An 18,058-nucleotide genomic window follows, 5' to 3' on the forward strand; every position below is an offset into this window, starting at 1 on the left:
GAGCAATAAAGAGCTTGGCTTCCGTCCCGAGGTCCGAGGTTCGATTCCTGGTGAAGACAGGGATTTTTAATTTTGGTATCTTCGGGCGTCTCTGAGTCTACCCACTTCTAATGGATACCATACATTAGTTGGGAAAAAGTAAAGGCGGTTGGTCCTAGAGCTGGCCACATGACACCCTCGTTAACCGTAGGCCACAGATACATATGACCTTTACATCATTTGTCCTATAGACCACAAGGTCTGAAAGGGGAACTTTACTTTACTGTCTTGTTCGTGAAGATTGTGGCTAGATCTGTCTTGTTCGTGAAGATTGTGGCTAGATCTGTCTTGTTCGCAAAGATAGTGGCTAAATCTGTCTTTTTCGTGAAGATTGTGGCTAGATGTGTTTGCTGAGACCTAGCATTTTGTTTAATAATAAAAGGAAAGAGATTCTCAGGATAAGAGGGACACGTCGTTGAAGGTCTTTGACTTGTAGCACCAGACTGCTGGTAGACAACTAAACTGCTGTAGACGTATTATATCTTACCTTATAAAATTTTAAATAACTTGAACACTGCTATAAATAACTTTTACTATAAGATAGATAGATCATATGAGGTGAAATGAAATCAATGTAGTAGACTAATAGAAAAGATGGCATTCTGAACAAAATCTAACTCTTTACCAAAACACGTCATTTCACTCAGGAGTCATCTGTGGCCTCGACCCAAGACAGATGACGCCGTTTATCTTGCATCATTCATACTGCAAAACACACACACATCACTTCGTAACACACGTCTTCTTAATATATACAAAAATAAACTAGCTAGAGTTCCTTCCTCCTTCTATCTTTTCTACGTTAGTCGGATAACGTTACCCTTACATAACCTTGTATAAACATGTATTTTAGCGTCTTGTCTAAGTAATCTCGATACCGTAAACCTAACATAACAATGTATCAACATATATTTTATTGTTTAAATATAGAATGAGGGGTGGGGAGGGGGGTTAGGTTTAGTAAAGGGTTAGTTAGTTACAGTTAGTAAATTCAGACCATCTTTAAAATACGGATATTTATGACTGTAATCACCTTAATTCTGGTCCAATGTTCTAGCATTAGTTTAAACTAAATGACTCGATTAGTTCAGAGTGCCAGGCCAGATGAGACGATATGTTTTGATGAATGTTACATTATGTTTACTTGATGTTACGATGAGATTGATATTGGCTGCCCCATCCAAAGTTCACCTCCCAGGAATCAACCGACTGATTCTATCATGCCTGAAGAAACCACCAGCACCACCGAAGACATAGCCAGACCGTCGGAAACTCAAGCAGATGAAACTACACATACATACAATCTTAGAGTAAGGAGAACTAGGCCCAACTACAAAGTGTAAAAGCTCATCAGCTTACTAGAGCTCTTACTTTGACATTCAGTTTTGTCTCCAAAATGACATTTGTTTATTTTACTACTTTCAGTTGGTTTTGTTGACTTTAATGTGATATTTGATCTATCATGATATATTTTAATAAGCTATTTCATTTACACTTACTTATATCAATATGTTACATTATGTCATGCTATTCTACATTGTTTGTTTACTTGAATCTCTATTACTATTCTACACTTACTTAATTCTTTCATTGTTTATAATAATATTTAGCATTATTTGAACCGGGGGTGAATGTTATGAAAATTATATTCTGTATCGGTTGTCGTTCTTATGTTTACATGTGCTTGTAACTCGTCATTTGAAAATATGTTCACGAAATGTGTGTTGTGTAGTCATTCAGTGTATTTAAGCCATACTATACAGACATGGTTTATACTCTACAGACATGGTTCTCGACTCTCTTATCTTTATGTTCATAACTGACGTGTATAATGAACCTCATCACAAATAGAAGAAACCGACTAGAAATTGGTGCTCGATTAGATTTGCTGTTGCTAATTACAAACACTGTTTCGGACTTCAATACACTCATACAATCTCATCAAGCTCATCCAAATCATTCATTTTTTAAAGCAAAAGTTATAATCTCAATAAATATTTGTTCTATTTGTAAGCCATGTACTAGATCTACATGCTATGTACAATTGATGTGCACACGGCTAAGACTATGTCATGGTAATAGATTCGAGGTGTCTTCTGTTGCTATATACACGGCTAAGTCTATATCAAGGTAATAGATTCGAGGTGTCTTCTGTTGCTATATACACGGCTAAGTCTATGTCAAGGTAATAGATTCGAGGTGTCTTCTGTTGCTATATACACGGCTAAGTCTATGTCATGGTAACAGATTCGAGGTGTCCTCTGTTGCTATATACACGGCTAAGTCTATGTCAAGGTAATAGATTCGAGGTGTCTTCTGTTGCTATATACACCGCTAAGTCTATGTCATGGTAATATATTCGAGGTGTCTTCTGTTGCTATATACACGGCTAAGTCTATGTCAAGGTAATAGATTCGAGGTGTCTTCTGTTGCTATATACACCGCTAAGTCTATGTCAAGGTAATAGATTCGAGGTGTCTTCTGTTGCTATATACACGGCTAAGTCTATGTCAAGGTAATAGATTCGAGGTGTCTTCTGTTGCTATATACACCGCTAAGTCTATGTCATGGTAATATATTCGAGGTGTCTTCTGTTGCTATATATACAGGCTAAGTCTATGTCAAGGTAATAGATTCGAGGTGTCTTCTGTTGCTATACACACGGCTAAGTCTATGTCAAGGTAATAGATTCGAGGTGTCTTCTGTTGCTATATACACGGCTAAGTCTATGTCAAGGTAATAGATTCGAGGTGTCTTCTGTTGCTATATACACGGCTAAGTCTATGTCAAGGTAATAGATTCGAGGTGTCTTCTGTTGCTATATACACGGCTAAGTCTATGTCAAGGTAATAGATTCGAGGTGTCTTCTGTTGCTATACACACGGCTAAGTCTATGTCATGGTAACAGATTCGAGGTGTCTTCTGTTGCTATACACACGGCTAAGTCTATGTCAAGGTAATAGATTCGAGGTGTCTTCTGTTGCTATACACACGGCTAAGTCTATGTCAAGGTAATAGATTCGAGGTGTCTTCTGTTGCTATATACACGGCTAGAAAATTGTATGTCAAGGTAATAGATTCGAGGTGTCTTCTGTTGCTATATACACGGCTAAGTCTATGTCATGGTAACAGATTCGAGGTGTCCTCTGTTGCTATATACACGGCTAAGTCTATGTCAAGGTAATAGATTCGAGGTGTCTTCTGTTGCTATATACACCGCTAAGTCTATGTCAAGGTAATAGATTCGAGGTGTCTTCTGTTGCTATATACACGGCTAAGTCTATGTCAAGGTAATAGATTCGAGGTGTCTTCTGTTGCTATATACACCGCTAAGTCTATGTCATGGTAATATATTCGAGGTGTCTTCTGTTGCTATATACACGGCTAAGTCTATGTCAAGGTAATAGATTCGAGGTGTCTTCTGTTGCTATATACACGGCTAAGTCTATGTCATGGTAATAGATTCGAGGTGTCTTCTGTTGCTATACACACGGCTAAGTCTATGTCAAGGTAATAGATTCGAGGTGTCTTCTGTTGGTATATACACGGCTAAGTCTATGTCAAGGTAATATATTCGAGGTGCCATCTGTTGCTATGTACACGGCTAGAAAATTGTATGTCAAGGTAATAGATTTGAGAAGCCATCTGTTGCTGTGTATACACATGTCCAAAGTATTTGTCCATCTCTGTAGCTTCTTCTGAGTTTTCAGTTCAAGTATAACTTGCCTGTTCCACTTCCACTGTTAAGTTATAACTACATGTACAAGTTTCATTAAGACGCCCATAAAAATAAACAAGTCAATTCTGTGTCTGTGTTTATAAGTAAATTGTGTTCTCGTATCTGTGTCTTCAAGTAAATCGTGTTCTCGTGTCTGTGTCTTCAAGTAAATCGTGTTCTCGTGTCTGTGTCTTCAAGTAAATCGTGTTCTCTTATCTGTGTCTTCAAGTAAATCGTGTTCTCGTGTCTGTGTCCTCAAGTAAATCGTGTTCTCGTATCTGTGTCTTCAAGTAAATCGTGTTCTCTTGTCTGTGTCTTCAAGTAAATTGTGTTCTCTTATCTGTGTCTTCAAGTAAATCGTGTTCTATTATCTGTGTCTTCAAGTAAATCGTGTACTCGTGTCTGTGTCTTCAAGTAAATCGTGTACTCGTGTCTGTGTCTTCAAGTAAATCGTGTTCTCGTGTCTGTGTCTTCAAGTAAATCGTGTTCTCTTGTCTGTGTCTTCAAGTAAATCGTGTTCTCGTGTCTGTGTCTTCAAGTAAATCGTGTTCTATTATCTGTGTCTTCAAGTAAATCGTGTACTCGTGTCTAAGTCTTCAAGTAAATCGTGTTCTCTTATCTGTGTCTTCAAACAAATCGTGTTCTCTTATCTGTGTCTTCAAGCAAATCGTGTTCTCTTATCTGTGTCTTCAAGCAAATCGTGTTCTCTTATCTGTGTCTTCAAGTAAATCGTGTTCTCTTGTCTGTGTCTTCAAGTAAATCGTGTTCTATTGTCTGTGTCTTCAAGTAAATCGTGTTCTATTATCTGTGTCTTCAAGTAAATCGTGTACTCGTGTCTGTGTCTTCAAGTAAATCGTGTACTCGTGTCTGTGTCTTCAAGTAAATCGTGTTCTCTTGTCTGTGTCTTCAAGTAAAATGTGTTCTCTTATCTATGTCTTCAAGTAAATCGTGTTCTATTATCTGTGTCTTCAAGTAAATCGTGTACTCGTGTCTGTGTCTTCAAGTAAATCGTGTACTCGTGTCTGTGTCTTCAAGTAAATCGTGTTCTCGTGTCTGTGTCTTCAAGTAAATCGTGTTCTCTTGTCTGTGTCTTCAAGTAAATCGTGTTCTCGTGTCTGTGTCTTCAAGTAAATCGTGTTCTATTATCTGTGTCTTCAAGTAAATCGTGTACTCGTGTCTGTGTCTTCAAGTAAATCGTGTACTCGTGTCTATGTCTTCAAGTAAATCGTGTTCTCGTGTCTGTGTCTTCAAGTAAATCGTGTTCTCTTGTCTGTGTCTTCAAGTAAATCGTGTTCTCGTGTCTGTGTCTTCAAGTAAATCGTGTTCTATTATCTGTGTCTTCAAGTAAATCGTGTACTCGTGTCTGTGTCTTCAAGTAAATCGTGTACTCGTGTCTGTGTCTTCAAGCAAATCGTGTTCTCTTATCTGTGTCTTCAAGTAAATCGTGTTCTCTTATCTGTGTCTTCAAGTAAATCGTGTTCTCTTGTCTGTGTCTTCAAGTAAATCGTGTTCTCTTATCTGTGTCTTCATGTAAATCGTGTTCTCTTGTCTGTGTCTTCAAGTAAATCGTGTTCTCTTATCTGTGTCTTCAAGTAAATCGTGTTTTCTTATCTGTGTCTTCAAGTAAATCGTGTACTCGTGTCTGTGTCTTCAAGCAAATCGTGTTCTCTTATCTGTGTCGTCAAGTAAATCGTGTTCTCTTATCTGTGTCTTCAAGCAAATCGTGTTCTCTTATCTGTGTCTTCAAGTAAATCGTGTTCTCTTGTCTGTGTCTTCAAGTAAATCGTGTTCTATTATCTGTGTCTTCAAGTAAATCGTGTTCTATTATCTGTGTCTTCAAGTAAATCGTGTACTCGTGTCTGTGTCTTCAAGTAAATCGTGTACTCGTGTCTGTGTCTTCAAGTAAATCGTGTTCTCTTGTCTGTGTCTTCAAGTAAATTATGTTCTCTTATCTGTGTCTTCGAGTAAATCGTGTTCTATTATCTGTGTCTTCAAGTAAATCGTGTACTCGTGTCTGTGTCTTCAAGTAAATCGTGTACTAGTGTCTGTGTCTTCAAGTAAATCGTGTTCTCGTGTCTGTGTCTTCAAGTAAATCGTGTTCTCGTGTCTGTGTCTTCAAGTAAATCGTGTTCTATTATCTGTGTCTTCAAGTAAATCGTGTACTCGTGTCTGTGTCTTCAAGTAAATCGTGTTCTCGTGTCTGTGTCCTCAAGTAAATCGTGTTCTCTTGTCTGTGTTTATAAGTAAATCGTGTACTCGTGTCTGTGTCTTCAAGTAAATCGTGTTCTCGTGTCTGTGTCCTCAAGTAAATCGTGTTCTCGTATCTGTGTCTTCAAGTAAATCGTGTTCTCGTATCTGTGTCTTCAAGTAAATTGTGTTCTCTTATCTGTGTCTTCAAGTAAATCGTGTTCTCTTATCTGTGTCTTCAAGTAAATCGTGTACTCGTGTCTGTGTCTTCAAGTAAATCGTGTACTCGTGTCTGTGTCTTCAAGTAAATCGTGTTCTCGTGTCTGTGTCTTCAAGTAAATCGTGTTCTCTTGTCTGTGTCTTCAAGTAAATCGTGTTCTCGTGTCTGTGTCTTCAAGTAAATCGTGTTCTATTATCTGTGTCTTCAAGTAAATCGTGTACTCGTGTCTGTGTCTTCAAGTAAATCGTGTACTCGTGTCTGTGTCTTCAAGCAAATCGTGTTCTCTTATCTGTGTCTTCAAGTAAATCGTGTTCTCTTATCTGTGTCTTCAAGCAAATCGTGTTCTCTTATCTGTGTCTTCAAGTAAATCGTGTTCTCTTGTCTGTGTCTTCAAGTAAATCGTGTTCTATTATCTGTGTCTTCAAGTAAATCGTGTTCTATTATCTGTGTCTTCAAGTAAATCGTGTACTCGTGTCTGTGTCTTCAAGTAAATCGTGTACTCGTGTCTGTGTCTTCAAGTAAATCGTGTTCTCTTGTCTGTGTCTTCAAGTAAATTGTGTTCTCTTATCTGTGTCTTCAAGTAAATCGTGTTCTATTATCTGTGTCTTCAAGTAAATCGTGTTCTCGTGTCTGTGTCTTCAAGTAAATCGTGTACTCGTGTCTGTGTCTTCAAGTAAATCGTGTTCTCGTGTCTGTGTCTTCAAGTAAATCGTGTTCTCTTGTCTGTGTCTTCAAGTAAATCGTGTTCTCGTGTCTGTGTCTTCAAGTAAATCGTGTTCTATTATCTGTGTCTTCAAGTAAATCGTGTACTCGTGTCTGTGTCTTCAAGTAAATCGTGTACTCGTGTCTGTGTCTTCAAGCAAATCGTGTTCTCTTATCTGTGTCTTCAAGTAAATCGTGTTCTCTTATCTGTGTCTTCAAGTAAATCGTGTTCTCTTGTCTGTGTCTTCAAGTAAATCGTGTTCTCTTGTCTGTGTCTTCAAGTAAATCGTGTTCTCTTATCTGTGTCTTCAAGTAAATCGTGTTCTCTTGTCTGTGTCTTCAAGTAAATCGTGTTCTCTTATCTGTGTCTTCAAGTAAATCGTGTTCTCTTATCTGTGTCTTCAAGTAAATCGTGTTCTCGTGTCTGTGTCTCAACTTAATCGTGTTGTCGTGTCTGTGTCTTCAAGTAAATTGTGTTCTCGTATCTGTGTCTTCAAGTAAATCGTGTTCTCGTGTCTGTGTCTCAACTTAATCGTGTTCTCGTGTCTGTGTCCTCAAGTAAATCGTGTACTCGTGTCTGTGTCTTCAAGTAAATCGTGTTCTCGTGTCTGTGTCTTCAAGTAAATTGTGTTCTCGTGTCTGTGTCTTCAAGTAAATCGTGTTCTCTTGTCTGTGTCTCAACTTAATCGTGTTGTCGTGTCTGTGTCTTCAAGTAAATCGTGTACTCGTGTCTGTGTCTTCAAGCAAATCGTGTTCTCTTGTCTGTGTCTTCAAGTAAATCGTGTACTCGTGTCTGTGTCTTAAAGTAAATCGTGTTCTCTTGTCTGTGTCTTCAAGTAAATCGTGTTCTCTTGTCTGTGTCTTCAAGTAAATCGTGTACTCGTGTCTGTGTTTATAAGTAAATCGTGTACTCGTGTCTGTGTCTTCAAGTAAATCGTGTTCTCGTGTCTGTTTTTTCAAGTAAATCGTGTTCTCGTGTCTGTGTCTTCAAGTAAATCGTGTACTCGTGTCTGTGTCCTCAAGTAAATCGTGTACTCGTGTCTGTGTCTTCAAGTAAATCGTGTTCTCGTGTCTGTGTTTATAAGTAAATTGTGTTCTCGTGTCTGATTCTTCAAGTTAATCGTGTTCTCGTGTTTGTGTCTTCAAGTAAATCGTGTTCTCGTGTCTGTGTCTTGAAGTAAATCGTGATCTCGTGTCTGTGTCTCAAGTTAATCGTGTTCTCGTATCTGTGTCTTCAAGTAAATCGTGTTCTTGTATCTGTGTCTTCAAGTAAATCGTGTTCTATTATCTGTGTCTTCAAGTAAATCGTGTTCTCGTGTCTGTGTCTCAACTTAATCGTGTTGTCGTGTCTGTGTCTTCAAGTAAATTGTGTTCTCGTATCTGTGTCTTCAAGTAAATCGTGTTCTCGTGTCTGTGTCTCAACTTAATCGTGTTCTCGTGTCTGTGTCCTCAAGTAAATCGTGTACTCGTGTCTGTGTCTTCAAGTAAATCGTGTTCTCGTGTCTGTGTCTTCAAGTAAATTGTGTTCTCGTGTCTGTGTCTTCAAGTAAATCGTGTTCTCTTGTCTGTGTCTGCAAGTAAATCGTGTTCTCGTGTCTGTGTCCTCAAGTAAATCGTGTTCTCGTGTCTGTGTCCTCAAGTAAATCGTGTTCTCGTGTCTGTGTCTTCAAGTAAATCGTGTTCTCGTGTCTGTGTCCTCAAGTAAATCGTGTTCTCGTGTATGTGTCCTCAAGTAAATCGTGTTCTCGTGTCTGTGTCTTCAAGTAAATCGTGTTCTCGTGTCTGTGTCCTCAAGTAAATCGTGTTCTCGTGTCTGTGTCTTCAAGTAAATTGTGTTCTCGTGTCTGTGTCCTCAAGTAAATCGTGTTCTCGTGTCTGTGTCTTCAAGTAAATTGTGTTCTCGTGTCTGTGTCTTCAAGTAAATCGTGTTCTCGTGTCTGTGTCCTCAAGTAAATCGTGTTCTCGTGTCTGTGTCTTCAAGTAAATCGTGTTCTCGTATCTGTGTCTTCAAGTAAATCGTGTTCTCGTGTCTGTGTCTTCAAGTAAATCGTGTTCTCGTGTCTGTGTCCTCAAGTAAATCGTGTACTCGTGTCTGTGTCTTCAAGTTAATCGTGTTCTCGTGTCTGTGTCCTCAAGTAAATCGTGTTCTCATGTCTGTGTCTTCAAGTAAATCGTGTTCTCGTGTCTGTGTCTTCAAGTAAATTGTGTTCTCGTGTCTGTATTTATAAGTAAATTGTGTTCTCGTGTCTATGTCCTCAAAATGTTTTCAAAGGTTTTTGTTTCTTTGTAAAACTTACATTACGATCTCCTCCATCACACAGTCTTTGACATCACCACCACCAGCACCACCAGCAGCACCAGCAGCACTTCCAAGCTTCACACTTCCTTCGCCCCACACACGCCTAGACTTTCACCTGAGACACGCCAATTCATCACTTTGTAATTTATCTTTTCTTCACACTCTTCATCTTTGTCTCGCCTCTCCTCATTCTCTCCCTTTCTCTCTTTTCTCACATCCAGTCTTTCGGTTCTTTTTATTCCCACTCTCTCACACTCTGTATGGCTCACTCTCTCTCTCTCTCTCTTTCATGTATAAATCCTGTTTTTTTTTCTAGCTATCTCCCCCTTTCTCTATTAGCTTCTACTTTCATTCTCTTGTCCCCCTACGACTTTTATGTATTTTTTTCTTTCCTTTTTCTGTATATGTCTCTCTGTTATTCTCTCTCTCTCTCTCTCTTTCTTTTTCTTACATTCTGTCATTCTCTGAATGTGTTTATGTCTGTCTGTCCTCCATTTCTCGTTCTCTTACTCTGTCCTCCATTTCTCGTTCTCTCACTCTGTCCTCAATTTCTCTCTCGTTCTCTCACTCTATCCTCCATTTCTCTCTTGTTCTATCACTCTGTCCTCCATTTCTCATTCTCTCACTCTGTCCTCCATTTCTCTCTCGTTCTCTCACTCTATCCTCCATTTCTCTGTTGTTCTCTCACTCTGTCCTCCATTTCTCGTTCTCTCACTCTGTCCTCCATTTCTCTCTCGTTCTCTCACTCTGGCCTTTATATCTCTCTTGTTCTCTCACTCTGTCCTCCATTTCTTGTTCTCTCACCCTGTCCTCCATTTTCTCTCTTTCTCTCACTCTGTCCTAAATTTCTCTCTCGTTCTCTCACTCTGTCCTCCGTTTTTCGTTCTCTCACTCTGTCCTCTATTTCTCGTTCTCTCACTCTGTTCTTCATTTCTCGTTCTCTCACTCTGTCCTCCATTTCTCTCTTGTTCTCTCACTCTGTCTTCCATTTCTCGTTCTCTCACTCTGTCCTCAATTTCGCTCTCGTTCTCTCACTCTATCCTCCATTTCTCTCTTGTTCTTACACTCTGTCCTCCATTTCTCATTCTCTCACTCTGTCCTCCATTTCTCTCTCGTTCTCTCACTCTATCCTCCATTTCTCTGTTGTTCTCTCACTCTGTCCTCCATTTCTCGTTCTCTCACTCTGTCCTTCATTTCTCTCTCGTTCTCTCACTCTGGCCTTTATTTCTCTTTTGTTCTCTCACTCTGTCCTCCATTTCTTGTTCTCTCACCCTGTCCTCCATTTTCTCTCTTTCTCTCACTCTGTCCTCCATTTCTCTCTCGTTCTCTCACTCTGTCCTCCGTTTTTCGTTCTCTCACTCTGTCCTCTATTTCTCGTTCTCTCACTCTGTTCTTCATTTCTCGTTCTCTCACTCTGTCCTCCATTTCTCTCTTGTTCTCTCACTCTGTCCTCCATTTCTCGTTCTCTCACTCTGTCCTCCATTTCTCGTTCTCTCACTCTGTCCTCCATTTCTCTTTCGTTCTCTCACTCTGGCCTTTATTTCTCTCTTGTTCTCTCACTCTGTCCTCCATTTCTTGTTCTCTCACCCTGTCCTCCATTTTCTCTCTTTCTCTCACTCTGTCCTCCATTTCTCTCTCGTTCTCTCACTCTGTCCTCCGTTTTTCGTTCTCTCACTCTGTCCTCTATTTCTCGTTCTCTCACTCTGTTCTTCATTTCTCGTTCTCTCACTCTGTCCTCCATTTCTCTCTTGTTCTCTCACTCTGTCCTCCATTTCTCGTTCTCTCACTGTCCTCCATTTCTCGTTCTCTCACTCTGTCCTCCATTTCTCTCTCGTTCTCTCACTCTGTCCTCTATTTCTCTCTCATTCTCTCACTCTGTCCTCTATTTCTCTCTCGTTCTCTCACCCTGTCCTCCATTTCGCTCTCGTTTTCTCACTGTCCTCCATTTTTCTCTCGTTCTCTCTCTCTGTCCTCCATTTTTCTCTCGTTCTCTCACTCTGTCCTCTATTTTCTCTCGTTCTCTCACCCTGTCCTCCATTTCTCTCTCGTTTTCTCACTCTGTCCTCCATTTTTCTCTCGTTCTCTCACCCTGTCCTCCATTTTTCTCTCGTTCTCTCACTCTGTCCTCCATTTTTCTCTCGTTCTCTCACTCTGTCCTCCATTTCTCTCTCGTTCTAACACTCTGTCCTCCATTTTTCTCTCGTTTTCTCACTCTGTCCTCCATTTTTCTCTTGTTCTCTCACCCTGTCCTCCATTTTTCTCTCGTTCTCTCACCCTGTCCTCCATTTTTCCCTCGTTCTCTCACTCTGTCCTCTATTTCTCGTTCTCTCACTCTGTCCCCCATTTCTCTCTTGTTCTCTCACCCTGTCCTCCATTTTTCTCTCGTTTTCTCACCCTGTCCTCCATTTTTCCCTCGTTCTCTCACTCTGTCCTCTATTTCTCGTTCTCTCACTCTGTCCTCCATTTTTCTCTTGTTCTCTCACCCTGTCCTCCATTTTTCTCTCGTTCTCTCACTCTGTCCCCCATTTCTCTCTTGTTCTCTCACCCTGTCCTCCATTTTTCTCTCGTTCTCTCACTCTGTTCTCTTTTTCTCGCTCTCTCACTCTTTCTTTATTTCTCTTCTCATTGACTGGACTGTATTAACTAAGCGGCCCGGAGTAAGACTTGGTTCCGGTCAATTTCCTTTTCAATCTTTTGTGTCCATTACGTTCAGACGGTCAATACAAGGGCAGTAATCTCTGAAACAGCGGAATGAACCATTTCTGATGTTCACGAATAGTTACAAAGATGTGTAAATCTACTTTGTACATGATACACTGATTATTTGTTCACTTATAAGGTTGATCATATTTTCCTATTTAAGTTGATAAGATGTTTATTTGTTTTGATTGGTGGTTTCCTTCACTATTGTAGACTGATAACATCCTCATTTGTTTACTTTTGATGTTCACCTCTTAGGTCGATAATATGTTCCATTGTCTAGGATTGTAGTGCGCCAATTGTGTAAAGTATTCGGAACTTGTTTTGTCTGTTGCGAATCTTGATGAGAATGTTATGCAGTCAGACAATTTACCCCAATGTAATTTAAAAACAATCTTACATTACATTATGTTTTAATGAGTTTTTGGTCTCTAATGTTTTGTGAAACTGAAGTACTTTTAAAGTTGTCACTGAACCGGAACTAGGTTATTGTTGTCATAAATTTATTTCACTGACACAAAAAGCCTAAAGTCTTCTATTTCAAATACGTATATCAGTCAACAACATAACAACAGAAAACATGTCTTAGAACCTAGGGAGTGAATGGTTATGTCCAGACAACCTCTTTCCCTGCGCTCGTGCTCTTCTAATAGGTCTACTTGACCTGTCCACTTCTGGGCATCCAGCTCTCCAAGCAAAACGTTATTTCTCTACCGTCCACACTAAGTGGTTACACTGGTAATCGAGTCAGTTATTTTTCTACAACCTTTCTACCCGCGGTAGTCGAGTACTGGAGAGAAAATCAATAGAAACCCCGGTAGTCGAGTACTCGAGCCTGTGATCGATAACCGATCAATAATTGAACGTGATTTTCACTTTTCCGTCTTGTGTGTAGAGACCGTGCTCGTCCCTTAACATCAACCCCCCCCCTTTCCGGATTTAGCCGTGTTAGAGTTCTGCTTCTAAGTTGACCATGGCTATCTCAGTGTTGGCACTTCGTCGTTGAGTCATTGGCTGGATGGACTTACTGCATTAGAGACCCCTGGGCAATCTGTGGACGCAGTCCCTTTTTGTGTTGGGCATTAGGGACTTCTGGACAATCTGTGGACACTGTCCCACTATGTGTTGGGACACCTAAGCCCCGAGTCTTGAGATATGCTATGCAAATTCAAATGAAAAATTTTTTTTTTGTACATCTAGTTTCATTTTGTTGCCTGACTAGTGAATTTCAGGTCAAAGGTTACTGGTTGTCGTATGAATTAATGCTCAAGTTTGTATGTCGTTGTTTCAAGTTTATCAAATTCTATGCAATAAATTTGAATTATTTTTGTGTGACTTGTTTGTTGGGAATTTATTCAAAACCATAGACCAAATATATATTTATTTATATTTATTCAACCACTCATTGAATCTTTCTGCAAATAGACAGGTTTACAAAAACATACCCAAACTTTCATATTGAACACATGCATTGGAACCTGGCCAGACAGTGTTGAAGGGGGTGACTTATGTGAGCATGAAATCCTCAATCATGATTACATTTAAAAAAAAACTGGAGACTTAAGATTCCGTTTAGAATTACAATCAACAAATCATCGGAACTCATTCTTTTAATACTTTGTACATTTAGGATTGCCAAGTATTCAGTTTGATCTGGCCAAGGTGTCAGAAGAATTAAGAGAATTAAGAGCTTTCAGAGTAAATGTAGAACATTGCTGAGTTGAAGAGTTTAGAGGTTTTACAGATACACTACTGGACATGAGGAAACTCCAAGAACCAAGAGCAGGAAGAGGATGAGTAGGCTGCCACGTGACATTGAGCTGGCTTCACAGCACACTATTTATAGAGTAACTTTGTCCATGGTCTTATTTCTTGAGAACCAAGAGACTGTCTGAAGAGTCTGACAACTGATGGTGTCTGTACAAGATGCTGACGTGGATTGACGTCTCTGGGAAGAAGTGGAGAAACTTGGTTGAGTGCATTGTCACTGCATCCACAACATCGCTCGTTAGCGCTCTTCATTTAGGGCACACGCTGGCCGTCTAGCTTACAAATAGTCATGCTCTTCTGGAGGCCTAACATTGTAGAGACACTATTTACGTTCTACTGACTACTGCTGTACCACTAGCGTATCCAGGGGGGGGGAGCGGTAGGGGCGATCGCCCCCCCCCCCACACACACACACTCGGCCGAGCCCCGACGGACAAATTTTAATAAAGAAATCACAAATCCCGCCCTCCCCCCACCATAAACTATCGAGGGGGGGTCTAATTTATTTTTAGAAATCACAGCTTGTTAGCAGAATCAATTAAATATCTATATAATTAAAACTTGTTATTGATATTTTAACCAATCTTTATATATGTCCTTCCCCTGTTAGCCGATTGGGGGGGGGGACACATCTACTGCCCTTCCCACCTAAACCCCTTCAGTGGGGTGGCGGTCCTACATTTATGGAGAAATCATAGTTTGTGAACAAAATTAGTTGAATATATTTATATATATATATATATATAATATAAGCTACATATTGATGTTTGAATCCATTTGTATATTATGTTGCACAAATACTCTAATCTCAAATTTTATCATTAGTAAATTTAAATGAATAAGGGTTGTACCAGGTGGGAGGGGCGATACATGCCCATCGGACAATACTTTTTTCTTTTTGTATTTTAGTTAAGAAATTACAAAATTTAAAAAAATGTCACTAATATAATTTATATATAAAAAGTCGCCCCACTCATATTTTTATTGCCAAATGCAAACATTAGCAGAAATTATAAAAAGGAGCGAGGATTAATTATTTTCACTCTACCGCCTTCTCCCCTTTCCAGACGAAAACATGACATTTTAAAACAGAATAGTCAAAATCAGAATTTATTTAATTGCTCATGATTTACATAATTATTTTAAGAAAGACTTTATTTTGGAAAATTTAGAATTCACTCGAAACAGAGTAACAATTGAGATGAATTCTGAATCCTAATGTTATTTTCCTAGTCACCTTTTTCCAACCTTTACTCATGCTGATATTTTTCTGTTGTGTAAATAAATTTGGGACTATAACTCACAATAAATGCTTGAATCCTAAAAATGCAAAACTAAATTAGAGTAGAATCTAATTAGTCCACTTAATTTCTCCTCCCACTTCCGAAATTTTTTGTTTAGAGCTTTGAATTATAGTTCTGTAACAAAACAAAGTTACAAACATGCCTATTGAACAAAATGTATCACTTACTGAGCTTTTTTAAAAAAATATATTTTTCGAATAATTTGTTTTTCGGAGGCGATCATTAATGCCTTAATCTAAATATGTGGGGTGTCTTATCTATTCAAGGAACCAATCGGTTGTATCTGAAATGTGGTAAGCGCCTGTAAATTATTATTAGAATATTTTTCAAGTAAAACATTATTCAAAAAGTCCTTATCGATCCTATAAATGAATAATGAGCTGTAGATAAATAGCTAATCTACTTAAATCCATTTTTTCAAATTAAAACATTTGCTTGTAGGCCTACATATACTTGATTAAAATTTGAAATGAATAGACTTAATTTTGTATGTTCATGTGTTAAAGTATAAAGTAGATCTTGAGGTAGACATAGATCTAAATCTACACTAATCTAGAGTTAAAAATTGGCTTTTATAGAGTTCATTCTGTGCTGCGCATGCGTGAACTTTTTTTCATGAATGAATATAGGCCTATCTCAACACGGCTACGCAACTTTAGCGAACAGCGAACGAATGTATTAAAAATGCTTTAGAAAAACACATTTGAATGTTAATTTGATTAAAATATGAAATGAATGGACTATAGTAAGTATGTTCATGTGTTAAAGCATAAGTTTTAGACCTAGGCCTAGGAATAGACTCAGTAGAGAGATGTGTTAATGTGTAACCATTTGGTAATATCTAATGAAAGAATGTGCGTCGGGATATCTAAATTCGCAGATATAAATAACGAATTAATGTAAAAATGCTTTTGAAACACAAATTTGAAGGTTAATTTTATTAAATAATGAAATCAATAAACTATATTTTGTATTTTCATGTGTCAAAAAAAAACCAACTATAAGTGCAAAGTTTAGTTCTTAAAATTAGATCTAGATTTAAATCCTATCGATCTTTTCTCATGTCAACATTGTAAACATGGCCTAGATCCAAAAAATACTATAGCTGTAATAGAGTTGGTCTTTTTTTTATTTTGAGGGTCTTAAGTTTGTTTTAGAGCCACAATACATACACTACGGTCTAAGTTGGTACCCAAGGAACATTTCTGCCAAGTTTTATCAAGCGGTTTTTATTTCTATACGGGGACATACATAAATACATACATACATACAAGCGTGGTCGAGAGGCTAAGTGCGCTTGAACTTGGCTTGGCTCGAGGTTCGACACCCGACTCGGGCAGAATTGTGTTTACTGAGCGCCTAAAGGCAGCACGGAAAACTAACTCCTAGATACCCCCTCCCCCCCACCGGTCCGTGAATGAGATTGGACCAAAAGCGCTCTGAGCATGCTATAAGCATGAAAGTAGCGCTATATAAAAGCTATAATAAAAATACATACATACGCCAAACATTCTGCTTTATATAATATATATATATATATATATATATATATATATATATATATATATATATATATATATATATATATATATATATATATATATATATAATGGACACTATACAATCAATAATAAATGTAACCAAATAGTTAATTGCTGGTAAGAAGTTATCTTGTGTGATACCAACAAGGGAAATTAATCCTTCAGTATTCAAAGATATTGATACATATGTAGGGTTTTGTCCTCTTATATAATTGTACACGTTTTTTCGACCACACTGATTCTCGGATGAAGTTTAAACTTTATCAAATTATTTATCGTACCTAACAAAACATGCATCAGTTCAAGAAAATTAACCAATTAGTCAATTAATTACTGGTAATTAATTATTTTGTTTAATATCGGAAAAGGGAAATAACTTCTACATTATTAACAGATATAGTTGTAAGTGTAGAGCTCTTCCTTCCCCTTAAATACGTTTAAGAATATTTTTATTTTGCAGAGTCTTTTCTATATATTTTGTATACATTTATAACTTCCACTAATTGAGAAACTAATTGGTTGATTTTGTGATGAGCATGTACATAAAATTTGATGATTATTGGATGAGTAGAAGTGGAAACAAATGGATTGCTCCAATGCATGAAAGATACAAAGTGAGTTATATAAGCCTTGCAAAAAGACCAAAGTTTCTTGCCTTGTCCGCCACTGAAACGAATGGAAGGGCCAACACAACGTAAGGTCGCCAACATTCAAGTGTCACACAAAATGTTTTTGTTCTGTTTGAACATCCTAGAAACGTTAGAGCTGTGATAGGCTGTAAGACCTTCTTCACATTAACATACAGAAGGTCAGCTAACTTACTGGTTTAGTTAGTCTGTAAGACCTTGTTCACATTTACATACAGAAGGTCAGCTAACTTACTGTTTTAGTTAGTCTGTAAGACCTTCTTCACATTTACATACAGAAGGTCAGCTAACTTACTGGTTTAGTTAGTCTGTAAGAACTTGTTCACATTTACATACAGAAGGTCAGCTAACTTACTGGTTTAGTTAGTCTGTAAGACCTTGTTCACATTTACATACAGAAGGTCAGCTAACTTACTGCTTTAGTTAGTCAGTAAGACCTTGTTCACATTTACATACAGAAGGTCAGCTAACTTACTGGTTTAGTTAGTCTGTAAGACCTTGTTCACATTTACATACAGAAGGTCAGCTAACTTACAGGTTTAGTTAGTCTGTAAGACCTTGTTCACATTTACATACAGAAGGTCAGCTAACTTACTGGTTTAGTTAGTCTGTAAGACCTTCTTCACATTTACATACAGAAGGTCAGCTAACTTACTGGTTTAGTTAGTCTGTAAGACCATGTTCACATTTACATACAGAAGGTCAGCTAACTTACAGGTTTAGTTAGTCTGTAAAGCCATGTTTACATTTACATACAGAAGGTCAGCTAACTTACAGGTTTAGTTAGTCTGTAAGACCTTCTTCACATTTACATACAGAAGGTCAGCTAACTTACTGGTTTAGTTAGTCTGTAAGACCATGTTCACATTTACATACAGAAGGTCAGCTAACTTACAGGTTTAGTTAGTCTGTAAAGCCATGTTTACATTTA

The 18,058-nt window shown here is 38.2% G+C and overlaps 1 protein-coding gene across 4 annotated transcripts in view; it reads left to right on the forward strand.

The window, feature by feature from the left end:
• LOC106054873 (poly(rC)-binding protein 3-like) overlaps positions 1 to 18,058 on the forward strand; it is a 370,092-nt gene that overhangs the window by 110,085 nt on the left and 241,949 nt on the right. The window lies entirely within an intron of this gene.

This window comes from Biomphalaria glabrata, chromosome 11 (assembly GCF_947242115.1).
Source record: "Biomphalaria glabrata chromosome 11, xgBioGlab47.1, whole genome shotgun sequence".
Lineage (NCBI taxonomy): Eukaryota > Metazoa > Mollusca > Gastropoda > Planorbidae > Biomphalaria > Biomphalaria glabrata.